Here is a 21,451-nt window from a genome sequence, read left to right as displayed (position 1 = left end):
GCATTTAAGGAAAAAACAAAACCAAACAGTAGTGCTTTATTTCATCTTCTCCATTCCCAGGAGCAATCACTTTCAATTCATAGCACTGTTTCCTCCAGTATTTCCATGTTCCTAAATAACATGATTATGTGCTATTTCTTGATTTATCAATCTTAGATATTCTCTGTTGAAGTTCTGTTTTGGAAGATGAGAAGTAAGCATGCTTCCAGTAAGTGTCTCCCCACTTCCCTTGCCCTTTTTTATGTAACTATGCATGGATAGATTTATATATGTATGTCACAGTTATATCACATACATACATCAGGATTTATATTACTATGGCTATATTTGCTCAGTTGCTTACTTTTATTTTTCCTGGAGTTAATAATTGCTTTTTTTCAATTGCTTAGTGTCTATATACCTACTCTTAATTCTTTCTAAATTCAACAAGAGAAGCAAACAAACAAACAAAAACACTTTTCTCATTCCTGTTTCTCACATGGTCAAAAGTAACAGGTGCCCATTCCATTTCTCTCTCCTGGAGACTTCTCTCCATCTTCATGCTCCAATCCAGCCCTGCTGATCTCCAGGTCTACTGCACAGGCATCTCCAGAAAGACATCATCACCATCATCATCCTGACATTTCCTTCCCTCCTCTCCTGGGATGAATTCCATGCTTCCCAGATCTCATTATCTTTCTCTTTCTTAGTCTATTCCCTCATTTTAATGGACCACTATCCTCATTCAGCAACTGCCTAAGAAAAGTACCTAGGTGCTAAAGTTTTGAGTCTTGGCACATCTAGCCTTAATCTGACTGATGGTTTGGCTGGGTATAAAACTCTAGGTAGTAAGACATTTACCATTAGAATTTTTAAGGTATTATTTCATTATCTTCTAGCTTCTACTGTTGGAATTGAAAGGTCCAATGATATTCTGATTCCTGATCTTTTATACAAGTTCTTTTCCAGTAATTTTTTAGGATCATCTTTTCAATACTGGAGTGGCCTCTGTGTGAGTCTTTTTATAGTCCTTGTATTGGACACCCAATAGGCCTTTTCAACATAAAAACATACCTCTTTCAGTTAAGTGAAATGTTATTTCATTATTTGTTTTGATATTTCCTTTTCTCTTTCATTTTGTAAATGTTTTATTTATTGGATACTGTACTCCCTCAATAGTTTCTTATCTCTTCTCTCACACCCCCCATTTCTTTTTCATTTAGGTACTTGGGAAAATTTTTGAAATTCATTTTCCAACCAGACTATTTAATTTTTCCTATTTATTCTTGAACTCAATTTTGAAAAAATTTTGTGTCCTCTGATTGTTTCTTCCATTAAAAAAAAAACTGTTCTTGTTTCATGACTATGATATTTTGTCTTATCCCTGCTATTATTAAACTAATTTGAAAGTGTTCTTTTTTTTTTAATACTACTTTCATTTTTTTTTTTTTTTTAATTATTTGGCTGCGCTGGGTCTTAGTTGCGGCACGCGGGATCTTTGTTGCCACATGTAGAATCTTTAGTTGTGGCATGTAGGCTCTTTACCTGCAGCATGCAGGCTCTTAGTTGTGGCATGCGGGATCTGGTTCCCTGACCAGGGTTCGAACCTGGGTCTCCTGCACTGGGAGCACAGAGTCTTAACCTCTGGACCACCAGGGAAGTCCTAAAAGTGTTCTTTTTATATTCAATGAAAATCAATGAAATGAAATGAAAAAGTAAATTTCTCAATTTACTTTTCTTCCGTTTGTTGTGAGCACTGTCCTTCTCACATGGAAGGCTTTTTCTCATATGTCTGCTATCACTGGCCATCCTTTTACATTTAGTACCTGGGTGGGGGCAGGGCCTGGTGACTACTAAGTAGACTTTCCTGAAGGGGACTGGGTGGGGACCCATTGGTTTACCTGGGGAAACTGGACATAGGGGTAAATATAATCATCACTGCCTAGCATCTGTGTAGTCTCTTCATATATCCGGGGAAATTCCTTGCCTTATACAGAGCCTGCCTTCCACAATAGAAGCCTAAAAGTGCCACACTGTCAATGAACCAGCTATTCTTACAGATAGGGCACAGACATTACCTGCTCCTCAGCCAATGAGGTGTGCACATCCTGGACTCTGAATGGAAAGGCAGCATCTGGAAAGAGCAAGGAGGAAGCAAATACATTTACATGGAAGCTGGTGGCATCAGTAGTGGCGACGGTGTAATAGCTCCCTCATTTAAATGCTGGTGGTGGGACTTCCCTGGTGGCACAGTGGTTAAGAATCTGCCTGCCAACGCAGGGGACACGGGTTCAAGCCCTGGTCCAGGAAGATCCCACATGCCGCGGAGCAACTAAGCCCATGAGCCACAACTGAGCCTGCACCACAGAGCCCACGAGACACAACTACTGGGCCCGCGTGCCTAGAGCCCGTGCTCCACAACAAGAGAAGCCACCACAATGAAAAGCCCACGCACCTCAATGAAGGGTAGCCCCGCTCGCCACAACTAGAGAAAGCCCGCACGCAACAATGAAGACCCAACGCAGCCAAAAATAAATAAAAATAAATTTATAAAAAAAAAAAGTGCTGGTGATGACAATGCAAAATTGGACATCCCGTGCTCAGGGGCAGCACCACGCCGGCTTTCTTGAGTGATCTGAGTGTTGTCTTGGCCAGCTGGCCTCCCTTGTTCTTACCCATTTTCCAAACCTAGTTCTACAGCCTTTCCAGTAATTCAGCAAGTCACTAAACACTATTTCCATAAATTCCTTTCCTGCTGAAATCAGACTGACAGTTTTCCCCCTCTACTGGGGACCCCAAAGTGCTAGTACTCAGAGGTCATTTCTAGAATACACTTCGCTTTCTTTAGAGAAGAATGGTTCCATTTCCTGCCTGGCTTCCAGCATTCTGGGAGCCAAGCTCAGCCAAAAATGTTTCAAATAATTCCTCCCTGCTTCCAGAGCCTTTACAATTACACCGGTTTGGAAAGGGACCCGACTATGTACCCATGACCAACCTCTCAGTGCAATCTTCCCAGCTACTTGGGGCCTCCAACTCTTGGACTGTATAGGGTCAACATTTTCTAGAATTTCTCTGAAAAGGCCTTCCCATGCAGCTCTCTCCTCATCACTAAATTAGTTACAATACATCCATTTCTCTCTGCTGACCAAAACAGTGTTGATAATGCTAATCTGCTCCTATTTCTTTTCCTCATTATTTGGCCTTGCACATTTGTATCTTTTTCTATTCCTTTAGTAACACTGGCATAGGGTATGGGAGGGGAAGAAAAAACTGCAGCATGTGTTCAATCTGGCGTGTTTAACTGAGGACTGCAATGTTATTAGTCTGAGCTGAAAACTTTCAATTATGAAATATTTGAAACATGCAAAAACTTAGAGATACGTAGTACCCCTCATCTGGATTTAATAAATGTCAGTGTTCTGCCAGATTTGCTTCAGATCACAAAGAAATAAAATGTTATAAATATAGAGAAAATATCAACTTCCAACCCCATTCTTCTCTCAGCCTCTCCAGAGAAACTTCTCTCCTAAAGATGCTAGGCACCCTTCCCACAAGTATTTGTATATTTATGAAATCTAAACAGTATCAATGGGAACACATCCTTTCACAACTTTGTTTTTTTCACACAAAACTGTCTTCTAGATTTATTCATGGTGATACAAAAAGATACAGATCCTTTATGATAACCTCTGTATGCTTTACATTCCGTGTATATATTTGGGTTTGTTGCTTGATATCTAGGTTATTTCCAGTTCTTTGCTATTACAAAGACAGAATGGCCATTCCTTTCACACCTTCTTTGTGAACATGGGTCAGTCTCTCTAGAGGACTCTATAATGGGAAGTGCTGAAACCTTGAGTTGGAGCGTTCTTCAACATTATTGGATACTATCAAACGAAACTCCAAAGCGGTTGTAACAATTTTACAATCCAACAGTCACATAAAAAACAACATTTGCTGCCACATTTTTGACTTTAAATTATCAGGATCACATAAAACGTTACCTTGTTGCTTCTACAGGCATTTGCCTGATAATCAGTGGGAATTTTAATTCATTTATTGGTCTTATCTACTTCTGTTTTGTCCATTTTTCTACTAGGTCCCTGTTTTCTTCGTTACTGATTTGTAGGATTTCATTATATACTATGGATATTAATCTTTCATTAGACATGTGTCTGAATATTCTATAGGTTGTCTTTTACCTTTGTTTAAGGTATACTTTCTTATACACGCATTTAAAATTTTTAACATAGTCAAATTTATCTCTCCTCTCTTTTATAGTTTGGGCTTTTTGTATCTTGTTCAAAAAAAATCCTCCCAATCTCTAATATTATACAGATGTTTTCCTATATTTTCTTTTAAGAGTTTAAAGGTCTCTCTTTAAAATGCACGTCTTTAATTCATTCAGAATTTATTTACAGGAATATAATTTTAATTTTTACCACACTGTCCCACCATTGCTTTTTGAATAGCCTGCTTTTTCCATACAAATTTGTAATACAAGGTCAAAAACAAGTTCCCACACCATGAAGGTCTCTTTTTATAGTCTCTCTTCTGTTTGAATGGTCTATTCTCTATCCGTATGCCAATGCAGCACCAATTCAAATATCAAAGCATTATAAGAAATCCTACTGACCACATTAATTCTACTTCTCCAATTAATTTTAGTATCATTCTGCCATGTTTCATGGCAAACTCTCTTGACTTTGTTGCTTTGTTCTATTTTTGAATTGCATCAAATTCATAAAGTAATGAGAACTTGGTCGTTGCATACCTTCTGTTATACTTATTATGAGGTACATTTTAATATTTTATTATTCTGACTAGGATCATTTATGTAACCACATTTTCTAATAAACTGTTGCTAGTGTACTAAAAAAAATCACTGATTTTTTTGTATATTTCATATCCAGTACTCTTACTGAATGAACCCTTATTAGCATTAATATCAGTTTGATGGTTCTTTTCAATTTTTTTAGTTAGACAATCATACCATTTGCAAAACAACTTTTTCCTTTTGTTGCCTTATCAAGTTGGCTAGTAGTTAACACGGCTTAATTTTAAAATGTATGTTAAGTTAAAAAAAAAAAGGCTATATTCTACTTTATAAACATATTTATATACCTGCAGAAGCACAGGGACTTTGAGATAATGAAAATAGTTGATTTTTTAGGAGGAAAGATTTTCTTCTTTATAAATATTTGTTACATAGTAGTTTTCAAAAAAAACACATACAACTTTGGAAGTACTATGGAAGAAAATACACTCTATATAATTTTTATTAAAAGTACTGACAGATCAGTTAGAAAGTCATGAAAATACACCAAAATATTTAAAGGAGGAATAAGTCTTAACCACATGTGGGAATTTATTTGGGATATGATGAAGGCCTTGCCAGCTAGCCACCCAAATGGCTCTACTCCCCGCAGTCCAACATATTCACTAAAGCAAATGAGGAGAAGTCCACTTTGGAGTGTGTTCTTGTATCCCCTATGGCATGATTTTTGGAGGAAAAAGAGATGGATTATACTTTCAAAAGCATTTTTAAAATGCTGTTAATTTGGACTTGATTACAAAATGAATGAATGATGGAACCTTCAGTAAAACCATAAGGCAGGCCTACCCACCACCTTCCCAAAACCAAATTCAGTATCTCTATAGTTAAGAGCACATACAGGAAATGACTTCAAAAAGTCTCCTTTAAGACTAGATCCCCGATGCCTAGCGAGTTAATAAGAAAACAGACAAAAATAACATCCTGACCCAACTGAGAAAGTTGTGTGGTACACGTGAAACAAAAACTGAGAAATAAAATGAAAGGAAAACTGTCAGAAAAATAAAAATGAAAGACATTAGGGTTACTGTGAAAGTGAAAGACAACAGAATAAAAATGAAAATTTCCAAATAGAAACTCCAAAAGAGAAAATAGCAACAAGTAGAAAAGAATCAAGGTTCTCCATGAGAGGGTCCATTTCTCCACATTCCATCCAACAACTTTTCATTTTTGCCAATTTGCTGATGTGAAATCCAAGTACTCTTTCTACAGTGAGAAATGGAGGGCATGATTCAGGGGATGAAAGGAAACAAAAAAAGGTACCTTTAACTGAGGAATTAAAGCATGTTAAAGTACTGATAAAAACCTGTAAAAGTAACTTGTACTTATTTTAAAGTAAACAGCTACATTGAGTGGAGAAAGGGGTGAGGAAGAGGACAGAAAAACTAAGGACAAGAATTGATGACAACAAGGAAGGGGAAGAAATATTGCTGATATTTCTGTGTGGAGTACATGCTAAAACAAAGCAGCCCTCTGTGTATTTTTTAAAAAACTCATAAAAGGGCTTCCCTGGTGGCGCAGTGGTTGAGAATCTGCCTGCCGATGCAGGGGACACGGGTTTGAGCCCTGGTCTAGGAAGATCCCACATGCTGCGAAGCGACTAGGCCCGTGAGCCACAATTGCAGAGCCTGCGCGTCTGGAGCCTGTGCTCTGCAACAAGAGAGGCCACGATAGTGAAAGGCCTGCGCACTGCGATGAAGAGTGGCCCCCACTTGCCGCAACTAGAGAAAGCCCTCGCACAGAAACGAAGACCCAACACAGCCATAAATAAATAAATAAATTTTAAAAATAATAATAATCTTTTTAAAAAAAAAAAAAGAACTTTTAGGAATATGTATCAAGAGCCTCTATAAGGTTTACAAACTTTTACCCAGTCATTTTACTCCTGAAAATGTCTTAAGGAAATATTCCAAAAGACAAAATGTTATGCAGAAGATGTTCATCACGGCATTATTTATAATAAAAAAGAACTGTAAACTACCTAAACCTAAACTACCAAACTATATAAATTATGGAATGTCCAAAAATATTATAGACTCACAAAAATTAGTGCTTTTAATTATGAGAGAACACAATATAATGTTAAGTTTAAATTAAAAAACTATGTGTGCAATGTGACCTCAACAATTTAAAGAGGGAAAAAAGCTAATAACAATAGCACACACACAGATGGGGAGAATACCACCAGCAAGTAGTATTTTAGGGTTGGTAATGTTGATAGTGTTGGTTACCTTTCTCTTTCCACTCTACTGTAAATGCCAGGCTTTCTACACATTCTAAGAAGATGGGGTCTCTGCCCAGTCATCACTGTGCTCCCAGTATTGTGCCTTTCACACAGTAGGTACTTAGAAATATCTGTTGACTAAATTTAAAGCCAAAGGGAAAAAAATAAATATTTTATAGAAAAATTAACAAACACATACATATATACACACATGTAAATATTCATGTATGTGTGTGGATGTGTACACATGTATATATACATCCAGAGTACCAATATCAAAACTTAGAGAGGGAGGGGGTAACTTTTCAGCATCTATGTTTATATTCTTAATATTGTAAAAAGCAGGGTAATCTGGGTACAGGAGGTAAGGGGAACAAGAAAGAAAACATCCAAAAAGTTGCTTGAAAAGTTTTTATAAGAATAAAATCAGAGGGTGTTGTAATTTTGAACTGTTATCTTTGTTAATGAACAGAGAAAAGCACTCTCTAGCTCTTTATACTGAAGGTCACCTGTGGGGAGTTTTACTCAAGAATGCAAAGACTGACTCCTTATGTTATAAACTGGGGGTAATTGACAAGGAGCTAAAAAATTAATGCAACAGAAGAAGACCATCTTTTCTCATTAGCCCATATCACAAAAGCAGTTGTGTTTTAAAACTTTCTGTTTTTAATCTTCACAATTATTTTTAAGTCTCTGATGTTTAAATTCCACAGTTTACTTGAAGGTCATCCACTTTTAAATTCAGTACCATGTTTTCATTCATGCAAAAAGCAGCAGTAATATTGTTTAAAAAGAAATGAGGCATGTAAATTTTCTGAAATTGTTTGAAGGTTTCAGCACAGTGCAACCACAATAGGATTGATAATTAATAGCAAAATATATTACTTTGTTTAGAACAATGCAGCATTTTAAATAGAAGAACTCTCCAAACCACCCTTGCTGAACAGAAATAACATACTAATTACATGAAATTTCTAAAAATCTTAAAAAAAAAAAAGAAATAACATACTAGTGCATATTCCTACAAACTAACAGAAGATGCTACCATTCATAAATATGAGGGTGAAAAATTTTTCTCACCAATTTGATATTAATCCTTGGTACATGTGAAAGTACTGAGTAGAATGTTCCACTGAGACAGGCCATGCATGGCTCAAAGTCTATAACTGGGTGAGGCTATGAATTTCAAATAAAAAACCCAACCTGAAAAATATAAAGGGCAACCAGAGCCATCTTGTGCATTTCCTATGAATATTAAATGACTGGTTCAAGCATGCTACATCTGTCAGACTCCAACATCTCCACTAAGGAGATTAGAAACTCAAATCCTTCAATTGACAGACTATCTCTGATTACTTAATATTTCATTCACAATCCTGTGCTAAGTTCACAGTTTAAGAAAGCTGATAAGTACAGAAGCCTCTTAGATAGCCTCATCAACCAGAGGGCAGACAGCAAAAGCAAGAAGAACTACAAGCCTGCAGCCTGTGGAACAAAAACCACATTCACAGAGAGACAGACAAGATGAAAAGGCAGAGGGCTATGTACCAGATGAAGGAAAAAGATAAAACCCCAGAAAAACAACTCAATGAAGTGGAGATAGGCAACCTTCCAGAAAAAGAATTCAGAATAATGATAGTGAAGATGATCCAGGACCTCGGAAAAAGAATGGAGGCAAAGATCGAGAAGATGCAAGAAATGTTTAACAAAGACCTAGAAGAATTAAAGAACAAACAAACAGAGATGACCAATACAATAACTGAAATGAAAACTACACTAGAAGGAATCAATAGCAGAATAACTGAGGCAGAAGAACGGATAAGTGACCTGGAAGACAGAATGGTGGAATTCACTGCTGCGGAACAGAATAAAGAAAAAAGAACGAAAAGAAATGAAGACAGCCTAAGAGACCTCTGGGACAACATTAAACGCAACAACATTTGCATTACAGGGGTCCCAGAAGGAGAAGAGAGAGAAAAAGGACCAGAGAAAATATTTGAACAGATGATAGTCAAAAACTTCCCTAACATGGGAAAGGAAATAGCCACCCAAGTCCAGGAAGCACAGAGAGTCCCATACAGGATAAACCCAAGGAGAAACACGCCGAGACACATAGTAATCAAATTGGCAAAAATTAAAGACAAAGAAAAATTATTGAAAGCAGCAAGGGAAAAATGACAAATAACATACAAGGGAACTTCAATAAGGTTAACAGCTGATTTCTCAGCAGAAATTCTACAAACCAGAAGGGAGTGGCATGATATACTTGAAGTGATGAAAGGGAAGAACCTACAACCAAGATTACTCTACCCGGCAAGGATCTCATTCAGATTCGATGGAGAAATCAAAAGCTTTACAGACAAGCAAAAGCTAAGAGAATTCAGCACCACCAAACCAGCTCTACAACAAATGCTAAAGGAACTTCTCTAAGTGGGAAACACAAGAGGAGAAAGAAACCTACGAAAACAAACCCAAAACAATTAGGAAAACGGTCATAGGAACGTACATATCAATAATTACCTTAAACGTGAATGGATTAAATGCTCCAACCAAAAGACACAGGCTTGCTGAATGGATACAAAAACAAGACCCATCTATATGCTGTCTACAAGAGACACACTTCAGACCTAGGGACACATACAGACTACAAGTGAGGGGATGGAAAAAGATATTCCATGCAAATGGAAATCAAAAGAAAGCTGGAGTAGCAATACTCATATCAGATAAAATAGACTTTAAAATAAAGAATGTTACAAGAGACAAGGAAGGACACTACATAATGATCAGGGGATCAATCCAAGAAGATATAACAATTATAAATATATATGCACCCAACATAGGAGCACCTCAAAACATAGGGCAACTGCTAACAGTTATAAAAGAGGAAATCGAGAGTAACACAATAATAGTGGGGGATTTTAACACCTCGCTTACACCGATGGACAGATCATCCAAAATGAAAATAAATAAGGAAACAGAAGCTTTAAATGACACAATAGACCAGATAGATTTAATTGATATTTATAGGATATTCCATCCAAAAACAGCAGATTACACTTTCTTCTCAAGTGCGCATGGAACATTCTCCAGGATAGATCACATCTTGGGTCACAAATCAAGCCTCAGTAAATTTAAGAAAACTGAAATCATATCAAGCATCTTTTCTGACCACAACGCTATGAAATTAGAAATGAATTACAGGGAAAAAAACGTAAAAAACACAAACACATGGAAGCTAAACAATACGCTACTAAACAACCAAGAGATCACTGAAGAAATCAAAGAGGAAATCAAAAAATACCTAGAGACAAATGACAATGAAAACATGAAAATCCAAAACCTATGGGATGTAGCTAAAGCAGTTCTAAGAGAGAAGTTTATAGCTATACAAGCCTACCTAAAGAAACAAGAAAAATCTCAAGTAAACAATCTAACCTTACACCTAAAGGAACTAGAGAAAGAAGAACAAACAAAACCCAAGTTACCAGAAGGAAAGAAATCATAAAGATCAGAGTGGAAATAAATGAAATAGAAACAAAGAAAACAATAGAAAAGATCAATAAACCTAAAAGCTGGTTCTTTGAGAAGATAAACAAAATTGATCAACCATTAGGCAGACTCATCAAAAAAAGGAGGAGAGGACTCATATCAATAAAATTAGAAATGAAAAAGGCGAAGTTACAACAGACACCTGAGAAATACAAAGTATCCTAAGAGACTACTACAAGCAACTCTATGCCAATAAAATGGACAACCTGGAAGAAATGGACACATTCTTAGAAAGGTATAACCTTCCAACACTGAACCAGGAAGAAACAGAAAATATGAACAGACCAATCACAAGTAATGAAATGGAAACTGTGATTAAAAATCTTCCAACAAACAAAAGTCCAGGACCAGATGGCTTCACAGGTGAATTCTATCAAATATTTAGAGAAGAGCTAACACCCATCCTTCTCAAACTCTTCCAAAAAATTGCAGAGGAAGGAACATTCCCAAACTCATTCTAAGAGGCCACCATCACCCTGATACCAAAACCAGACAAAGATACTACAAAAAAAGAAAATTACAGACCAATATCACTGATGAATGTAGATGCAAAAATCCTCAACAAAATACTAGCAAACAGAATCCAACAACACATTAAAAGGATCATACACCATGATCAAGTGGGATTTATCTCAGGGATGCAAGGATTCTTCAATATACGCAAATCAATCAATGGGATACACCATATTAACAAACTGAAGAAGAAAAACCATATGATCATCTCAATAGATGCAGAAAAAGCTTTTGACAAAATTCAACACCCATTTATGATAAAAACTCTCCAGAAAGTGGGCATGGAGGGAACCTACCTCAACATAATAAAGGCCATATATGAAAAACCCACAGCAAACATCATTCTCAATGGTGAAAAACTGAAAGCATTTCCTCTAAGATCAGGAACGAGACAAGGATGTCCACTCTCACCATTATTATTCAACATAGGTTTGGAAGTCCTAGCCATGGCAATCAGAGAAGAAAAAGAAATACAAATTGGAAAAGAAGAAGTAAAACTGTCACTGTTTGCAGATGACATGATACTATACATAGAGAATCCTAAAAATGCCACCAGAAAACTACTAGAGCTAATCAATGAATTTGGTAAAGTTGCAGGATACAAAATTAATGCACAGAAATCTCTTGCATTCCTATACACTAACGATGGAAAATCTGAAAGAGAAATTAAGGAAACACTCCCATTTACCACTGTGACAAAAAGAATAAAATACCTAGGAATAAACCTACCTAGGGAGACAAAAGACCCGTATGCAGAAAACTATAAGACACTGATGAAAGAAATTAAAGATGATACCAATAGATGGAGTGATATACCATGTTCTTGGATTGGAAGAATCAATATTGTGAAAATGACTATACTACCCAAAGCAATCTACAGATTCAATGCAATCCCTATCAAATTACCAATGGCATTTTTTACAGAACTAGAACAAAAAACCTTAAAATTTCTATGGAGACACAAAAGACCTCGAATAGCCAAAGCAGCCTTGAGGGTAAAAAACGGAGCTGGAGGAATCAGAGTCCCTGACTTCAGACTATACTACAAAGCTACAGTAATCAAGACAATATGGTACTGGCACAAAAACAGAAATATAGATCAATGGAAGAAGATAGAAAGCCCAGAGATAAACCCACGTACATATGGTCACCTTGTCTATGACAAAGGAGGCAAAGATATACAATGGAGAAAAGACAGTCTCTTCAATAAGTGGTGCTGGGAAAACTGGACAGCTACGTGTAAAAGAATGAAATTAGAACACTCCCTAACACCATACACAAAAATAAACTCAAAATGGATTCGAGACCTAAATGTAAGACCGGACACTATAAAACTCTTAAGAGGAAAACAGGCAGAACACTCTTTGACATAAATCACAGCAAGATCTTTTTTGATCCACCTCCTAGAGTAATGGAAATAAAAACAAAAGTAAACAAATGGGACCTAATGAAACTTCAAAGCTTCTGCACAGCAAATGAAACCATAAACAAGACCAAAAGACAACCCTCAGAATGGGAGACAATATTTGCAAATGAATCAACGGACAAAGGATTAATCTCCAAAATATATAAACAGCTCATGCAGCTCAATATTAAAGAAACAAACAACCCAATCCAAAAATGGGCAGAAGACTTAAATAGACATTTCTCCAAAGAAGACATACAGATGGCCAAGAAGCACATGAAAAGATGCTCAACATCACTAATTATTAGAGAAATGCAAATCAAAACTACAATGAGGTATCTATCACCTTACACCAGTTAGAATGGGCATCATCAGAAAATCTACAAACAACAAATGCTGGAGAGGATGTGGAGAAAAGGGAACCTTCTTGCACTGTTGGTGGGAATGTAAATTGATACAGCCACTATGGAGAACAATATGGAGGTTCCTTAAAAAACTAAAAAATAGAATTACCATATGATCCAGCAATCCCACTACTGGGCATATACCCAGAGAAAACCATCATTCAAAAAGACACATGCACCCCAATGTTCACTGCAGCACTATTTACAATAGCCAGGTCATGGAAGCAACCTAAATGCCCATCGACAGACAAATGGATAAAGAAGTTGTGGTACATATATACAATGGAATATTACACAGCCATAAAAAGGAATGAAATTGGGTCATATGTAGAGACGTGGATGGACCTAGAGACTGTCATACAGAGTGAAGTAAGTCAGAAAAAGAAAAACAAATATCGTATATTAACGCATGTATGTGGAACCTAGAAAAATGGTACAGATGAACCGGTTTGCAGGGCAGAAGTTGAGACACAGATGTAGAGAACAAATGCATGGACACCAAGGGGGGAAAGCCGCGGGGGGGTGGGGATGGTGGTGTGATGAATTGGGTGATTGGGATTGACATGTATACACTGATGTGTATAAAACTGATGACTAATAAGAACCTGTTGTATAAAAAAATAAATTAAATTAAATTAAAAAATTAAAAAAAAAGAAAGCTGATAAGAATGTATTAATTCATAGAATCAATCAGTTCTACACTAAAAACTAGTACATACACATTCTTTTTTGTTTGTTTGTTTGTTTGTTTATTTATTTATGGCTGTGTTGGGTCTTCGTTTCTGTGTGAGGGCTTTCTCTAGTTGTGGCAAGCAGGGGCCACTCTTCATCGCGGTGCGCGGGCCTCTCACTATCGCGGCCTCTCTTGTTGCGGAGCACAGGCTCCAGACGCGCAGGCTCAGTAATTGTGGCTCACGGGCCCAGTTGCTCCATGACATGTGGGATCTTCCCAGACCAGGGCTCGAACCCGGGTCCCCTGCATTGGTAGGCAGATCCTCAACCACTGCGCCACCAGGGAAGCCCTACATACACATTCTGATACTTGCTTTCCATATGAGAAAAAATTTCTATATGATGCAGAGCAGGTCTAAGTATATAAGTCTATAAAATGGGTGCAGGCCAAGGAAAAAGGCTTGCTTCCTACCCAGTTCTGGTATACTTTTCATTATCTTAAAATATCAATTCATGGGTCAAGTTAGTTGACATTTTCCAGGGGAAAAGAAAATGTTCTGAAAAGCATGCCTTTCCTACCCTGACACCCAATTTAAAAACATTCAAATTGAACATCCCACTTGGTTGACTGAGGGGTAAGGAAGAACTGAAGAGAAAAAAAGAAAAAAGCAGAAGAAAAACATTTTTTCCTCTTCTGTCATTACTGTTTTTAACCTAACATGTCTCTCAAAGCGTTTAGCTCCATGGTGATGAGAGCAGGCGAAAAACACAGAAACACTGAAAGAACAAATTCCCTCAGAATATTTTAGGGTTTGCAACACCAAGCTTAACATGGAATTACAGAAGCATTCAAGTTGAAAATAGATTCCTATAACTTCGTAATGATGTTAAGATGAACAGTCTTTAGAATAGCTTTAAAAAAAAGCTGATACATTCCTTCCCCCCCAAAAAAACCCAGCCTTCTACTTGACTTTTTCACATTAGTAATTTCCCAATGTAAAGAATATAGAAGAAACCATAGTCACTGTTTAGAAACATGGGTTTCAACTTTGCCCCCCAAGGGGACACTTGGCAGTATCTGGTGCTCACAGCTTGGTAAGGAGTGCTACTTGCATCTACTGAGTTGAGGCCAGGGACGATGCTAAACATCCTACAGTGACACAGCCTCCATAACAAAGAATTCTCTGGCCTCAAGTGGCACAGTTCTAAGGCTGAGATTTCGGTTTAGAAGTATCTTTAACAGTGAAATGCAAAGATTTATAATCATCCAAGTTCCAAAACTTAGGTCAAAGCAAGTAGGGAAGTCTCCCAGGCTCTCTGTACTCCCTACAGGCTGATGTTTGCAATGGTTCTACTTTCACACGGGATACAGTCCTGAAAACTGCTACAGGAAGAGATTTCACTGTTGAATAACTTATGAACTTATAAGAAATGCAGAGTACGGGAAAATACATTTACAAATAAACCTGAAAAGGTACTTTAAAAATGTTAACCAGGGGCTTCCCTGGTGGCGCAGTGGTTGAGAATCTGCCTGCTAATGCAGGGGACACGGGTTCAAGCCCTGGTCTGAGAAGATCCCACATGCCGCGGAGCAACTGGGCCCGTGAGCCACAATTACTGAGCCTGCGCGTCTGGAGCCTGTGCTCCGCAACAAGAGAGGCCGCGATAGTGAGAGGCCCGCGCACCACAATGAAGAGTGGCCCCCGCTTGCCGCAACTAGAGAAAGCCCTCGCACAGAAATGAAGACCCAACACAGCAATCAATCAATCAATCAATAAATCTTAAAAAAAAAAAGTTAACCAATGTAAAATTATGATGACAACTCATTAAATGAAGAAAACATCAATGATACTATGCTTTTGGTAGTAGCAATATTGATAATGTTCATTTCCACTGACTGATCTTTGCTTGCTAAAAATCTTTCACAATCTTCCTTCCCTCAGAGTTTTAATTACGTGGCTTAAGGTAATTAAATTTATTCTTTACTTCAATTAATAATATTTCCTGAACACCTACTCTGTGAACTGTTCTAAACCCTGGGGCTAGGATGGTGAACAGAGCAGAAAAACCCTCACTCTTAAAGAGCTTACATTCTAGTAGGGGAGTGCAAGAACAAGGAAATCAATAAATAATGTAAAGATCAGAAGTGAAAAGTGCCCTCCGGAAAAATAAAATTAAAAAGTAATATGGCTAACAGGACCTGGAAGCAACCTAAGTGCCCACTGACAGATGAATGGATAAAGAAGATGTGGCACATATATACAATGGAATATTACTCAGCCATAAAAAGAAACGAAATTGAGTTATTTGTACTGAGGTGGATGGATCTAGAGTCTGTCATAGAGAGTGAAGTAAGTCAGAAAGAGGAAAACAAATACCGTATGCTAACACATATATATGGAATCTAAAAAAAAAAAAAAAGAAATGGTTATGAAGAACCTAGGGGCAGGACAGGAATAAAGACGCAGACGTAGAAAATGTACTTGAGGTCATGGGGAGGGAGAAGGGTAAGCTGGGACGAAGTGAGAGAGTGGCATGGACACATATACACTACCAAATGTAAAATAGATAGCTAGTGGGGAGCAGCTGCATAGCACAGGGAGATCAGCTCGGTGCTTTGTGAGCACCTAGAGGGGTGGGATAGGGAGGGTGGGATAGGGAGACGCAAGAGGGAGGAGATATGGGGATATATGTATATGTATAGCTGATTCACTTTGTTATACAGCAGAAACTAACACAACATTGTAAAGCAATTATACTCCAATAAAGATGTTAAAAAAAAAGAAAAGCAGACAAAAAAAAAAAAGACACTCATGAAGAAGAATAAGATGAAAGGACTTTCCTTCCTAGATAAGATTTTGGAAAAGAAAAAAAAAGCTGTAGTGATTAGAGTATGATATTAGTGTATCAAAATCTAAATTGACCTTTGGAAGTAAATAGTAACCCCAGAAACAGTCTGAAATTCAAATTTAATTTGGTCTCATTTATTTTATCTGGCAATCCTACACATAAGAGGAAACAGGTACAAAAGTGTTGATAGTAACACTGTTTATAACAGCAATATCTGGAACCCACCTAAATTTGCATTGAAGAAATAATGGATAAACAGTATATTCACACAATGGAATATTAGGCAGCAGTGAAAATAAATGAATTAAAGCAACGAGAAATAACATAATGAATAACATAACACAATGAATCTTAGAAACATTATTAAACTTAAAAAAAAAAGTAATATGGCTAAGATGGCTGATTGGATACTCTCATCAATTGGTCAGTCAAGGAAGGTCTCTCTGTGAAGAAGTGATTTGAGATAAGAAGACCTAAATGTCCAGAAGGAACCGGCTACACAAAGGAAGGACGTTCTAGGCAGAAGGAAGAGTAGGTAGAACGACCCTAAAACCTGAACAAACTTAGCATGTCCAAGGTAAAGAGAGCAGGTGTGGCTGGAGGGCAGGGAGATGACACAGGGTAAGAGAGACAGACAGCTTCAGACTGTAAGGAAGCTCGGAGGCCTTAGTAAAAGCAATGTGAAGCAGCTGCAGGGCTCCACGGCCTTGTCTTGTGCATGACCCAGCAGAAGACGCAAATGGCTTGCTCTAAGGTGGGATCAGCAGAGATGGAGAGAAATGGACAGAGTTGGGTACTTTTGGAGGTAGAGACAACAAGGCATGCTGATGGATCTAGAAAGAGATGAATCAAGGATAACTCTTGAATGTCTAGCTTGAGCAACTGGTTGGATGATTCTCCTGAGGAATTCAGAGTGGGCGAGAAGCAGGTTTATAAACAGGATGACCAACCATCCTGGTTTGTCCTGGACTGAGAGGTTTTCTAGAATGTGGGACTTTCAGTGTTAAAACCAAGGAAGTCCTGGGAAAGCAGGATGACTTGATCACCCCAGATATAAATCAAGAGTTCTCTGCTGAGCGTGTCTATTGGACATCTATGTGGAGCTATCAGACTCACAGTTTGAAATACACAGATGTGAAACCAACTCTGAGCTGGAGACACAGAACTGGGAATCACAGAGGCATACAGGTGGCATTTAAAGTCCCAGAACTAGATGACATCACCTTGGGAGAGAAGAGAAGAGGTCCTAGAACAGAGTTGGCATTTCTCTTTTTCACAGATAATATAAAGATGTCTGCATCAGTACAGTTCCCCATCTACACAGCCTTTCACACTTAAGACTCCATGTTTTTGACTCTTACTTTCCAGATCTTGCCAGAAAATTATTATAGAAACACAAAGTAAAATGCACATTTCAGATGCTTTGGGTGACTTATTTAAGCTACTGATAGTTTGCTTAAAGCCTCAGCTTTGAGGGCCCCATGTCAGATCCTTCCCAACAGTCACAGAAGAGCCCAAATATACAGAATAGGTTTGTTTATTGTCCATTCTTTCCCTTCTCTTTCCCAAAGCTTCACTGCAAAGAAATCCCACGACTACTACTGACAAATGTTTGGCCTCTTTTCCCTACTTCCAATCCCACTTCCCTCCTTTTCTAAGTATCTTTAAGAAGCATGACCCTCCACTACCACAATCAAAAAGTCACAATGAGGAAAAGGAACACAGAAAGAAATAAGTTGACAATAAAAACTCTCCAAAGGCAAGTTTCACTTGAGAGAGGACCACAGTTCAGCGCATTAGTCTCTTTGAAAACACTGCTAACACCCTTGGCTGCAACTTAACTTGGGTACATTGGTATTCAAAAAAGGAACAATTACCAGAGTGACTCAACAGATGGCCCATTTAAACTATGGGATTAATACAATGTGTCTGGTGACCTAGTTCAAGTAACTAAATAGAAGCCTCCCAATTGGCCAACTTGTGATTGAAAATATCAAATGTTTGCAGCAGACCTTGTAAAATCTAACTCTATCTGGCCAATCTGGGCAGAGAAAGTAAGAGAATGAAACATGAGAAATAATCAAAAGAGGTCGCAGGGCTTGGAATGGCCATAGCAGAATTACCTGACTCCCCTGTGGGACATCTTCATTCCTATGAGGGTAAGCATCCTGGCTAGAGAGAACAAGAAGACTTGGGTATTTCAAAAAGTACATTAAAAAATTAAAAAAAAAAAAAGGATGCTTTCTCACCAAAAAAAGACTCTGTCTAAACGATAAGATAATTGAAACGGTAGAATTTCAGAGAGAAGCAATTAATGAGAATAAATTATACCTAGTAAATGCTACTCTACTGATAAATGGACTGCCCCCATTGTGGGCCCCTCTGTAGGGTCCCTCTTGTAGGGGCATAGTCACTCTTCAAAAGGACTTCCCAAATTCTTCTCTGGCACTTAAAATCACTCACATGCTGGATCACTTTGAACTCTTACTAAGTTTAATAAACATGAAGCATTTTTAATCATATGTAAAGAAAAAGAAACAGAAAAGGCAGACTTGAGTTTAAAAATAAAAACAATAATAAAAACCTCAGAAGAGTAAGGGTCAAAGGTTTCTGATCAAACAGCTTAAGCAGTGTCTTATTATATCATTATGCCTTTTCATTTTACTTTTATACTGAATACCAAATTTGTTTTATTTTTAACTAACAATATTAGAAATTTAAACATCCTAATGTAAATCACCCTTAAAACATTGATTCTCCTGTTGATTGATTGCCGATAACTACATTTTCAGGGCACTCAAAAAATATCATCATATTGGGGGCTTCCCTGGTGGCGCAGTGGTTGAGAATCTGCCTGCTAATGCAGGGGACACGGGCTCGAGTCCTGGTCTGGGAAGATCCCACATGCCGCGGAGCAACTAGGCCTGTGAGCCACAACTACTGAGCTTGTGCGTCTGGAGCCTGTGCTCCACAACAAGAGAGGCCACGATAGTGAGAGGCCCGTGCACCGTGATGAAGAGTAGCCCCCGCTTGCCGCAACTAGAGAAAGCCCTCACAGAAACAAAGACCCAACACAGCCAAAACTAAATAAATAAATTTTAAAAAATATCATATTTTTATGTATGTAAAAAATACTCATATACAATAATTTTATCTGCTATATAAATACCTTCTATAATCACCACATTCCTCTCTGTAAGGATGTAAATTTTAAAATCCATTGGTAATAAAAGATCATTTCTTTATCTTTCAAAGTAATTTAAATTTTGTAAATGATAGAAATTCAATGAAAAAAATGCTGATAGCAAACTTCATAACATAATTGGGTTTACAGACTTCTGACATTATGCTTAAGCACAGTAAAGCTATACAGACACATTTAATGGATACTAAGTTGCATATAATTGCCTGAAGCAAGAAATACATATTTTAATTTATATATTTTTAAATGCATTTAATTGCTTCACCTTCATTCCAGTGAAATCACTAAACGATGCTTCACATATCTATTCCATTAGCATTAAGACATTATTTATAGCTTTAGAATTTAATGATCTGAAAATACATTAATCCTTTTAAAAAATGTGTTCTGTGATGTCATTATGGCTTTATAAGGATACGCAGAGCTTTTTACTAGAGGCATTCTGACAAACAGAGAAAAGCAGACACCGTTTAGGTGAAAAAATGAAATGAAAAACTCCAGGTAGGAGTCTTGAAGGCAGGGCGCTCAAGGACATGTGTTCTCCAAAGAAAGAGTCTGCTGTGCTCACAGTCACAGGCCAGAGAGCCATCCTACTGCCCAGCAGCTGGAGGGAAAGGAGACCTCCGCAGGAATATTTCAACAAAAAGAATTATGCCGGAAAAGTAACATACTCTGAAAGTATTTTCATAATTAAGTTAAATTTAAAACCTATCCAGTAATGAAATGTAAGATACAAATGAACCCACAAAGAAGTTTTCAATGAGCTCCTTTTTGCAAAAATATCTTTAAGTTTCTGATGCATATAAAATTCTACAGAGCCTCTAAAGATTAAGACAAATTACTACTGTCCAGTGCTAACAAGCTATTAGGGGAGCTCTTTACATAAAACCACATAAGGAACAAAGCAATAAGCACCACAGTATAACTCTGACAACTATTCCTCTGGCTGGATTTGGAAATTGTGCCCAGAGAGATGACACAGAAACAACTGATAACAGGTGTGAGCACATGCAGAGGAGGAATAAAAAAGAACCAATCCCTAATCCTGGGCCTTTGCCCATGAAGGGGAACAGGAGGCAGCACCATCATCTCCCCCAGCAGGTCTTCTCTCTGACCACCAGACCAGGTGAGATGTCCATCCTTTTCAGGGAATCCAAGGATCCCATTCTTTCAAAGCACTTTCCACACTTTACAGTGAGTTCTTTTGGGGCAGAGATCAGCTCTTATCAACCTGTACAGTCCCAGATACCAGCACAGTCACAAAGTACCTGCTCATTAAATGTTCGATATAAAAATAAATGAATGAGAAGAAAAAACAGTAAAAGAGAAGAAGCTATTTTCATGGAAGCAGGAGAACCAAAATGAAGAAGAAGAAAAAGAGTAACTTCTTGGGAAATGAGACAGAAAACAAAGAGAAGTAGAAAACAGTCCAGGAATAGACTTATACATGTATGGTCAGTTGATTTTCAACCAAGACACCAACTCAGTTCAAGCAGAAAAAAATCTTTTTAAGCAAACAAATGGTAATGGATATACAGATGGGGGGAAAAAAATACACCTCGACAATTACCTTATTTCATACACAAAAAATGAAAGATAGGTTATCAATCTAAATGTAAAAGATATAACCCTAAAGCACCTTCAAGTAAATACAGAAAAACATCTTCCCAATATTAGACAGGCAAGGATTTCTTGGATAACACATAGTAAAGCACTAACCATGAAAAATTATAAGTTGGACTTAAAATTAAACCTTCTCCTTATCAAGAGACACCATTAAGAATATAAATCTCTCTCTCAAAGCAAAGGAAATAAAAGC

General features: G+C 37.5%; 1 protein-coding gene across 14 annotated transcripts in view; it reads right to left on the bottom strand.

The window, feature by feature from the left end:
* Window positions 1-21,451, bottom strand: part of SIPA1L1 (signal induced proliferation associated 1 like 1) — a 372,579-nt gene that overhangs the window by 151,083 nt on the left and 200,045 nt on the right. For 3 of the 14 annotated variants that reach the window (XM_057543415.1, XM_057543412.1, XM_057543409.1), the window contains one exon: window positions 2,058-2,113. The exons of the other annotated variants lie outside the window; for them this stretch is intronic. The gene's annotated coding sequence lies outside the window, so the exon portion shown is untranslated. The remainder of the gene's footprint in view (window positions 1-2,057; window positions 2,114-21,451) is intronic. 14 annotated transcript variants of the gene reach the window in all.

Source organism: Balaenoptera acutorostrata, chromosome 3 (genome assembly GCF_949987535.1).
Source record: "Balaenoptera acutorostrata chromosome 3, mBalAcu1.1, whole genome shotgun sequence".
Classification (NCBI taxonomy): domain Eukaryota; kingdom Metazoa; phylum Chordata; class Mammalia; order Artiodactyla; family Balaenopteridae; genus Balaenoptera; species Balaenoptera acutorostrata.
The sequence above is the reverse complement of the archived record's forward strand: the minus strand, read 5'-3'. Positions and strand labels throughout refer to the sequence as shown.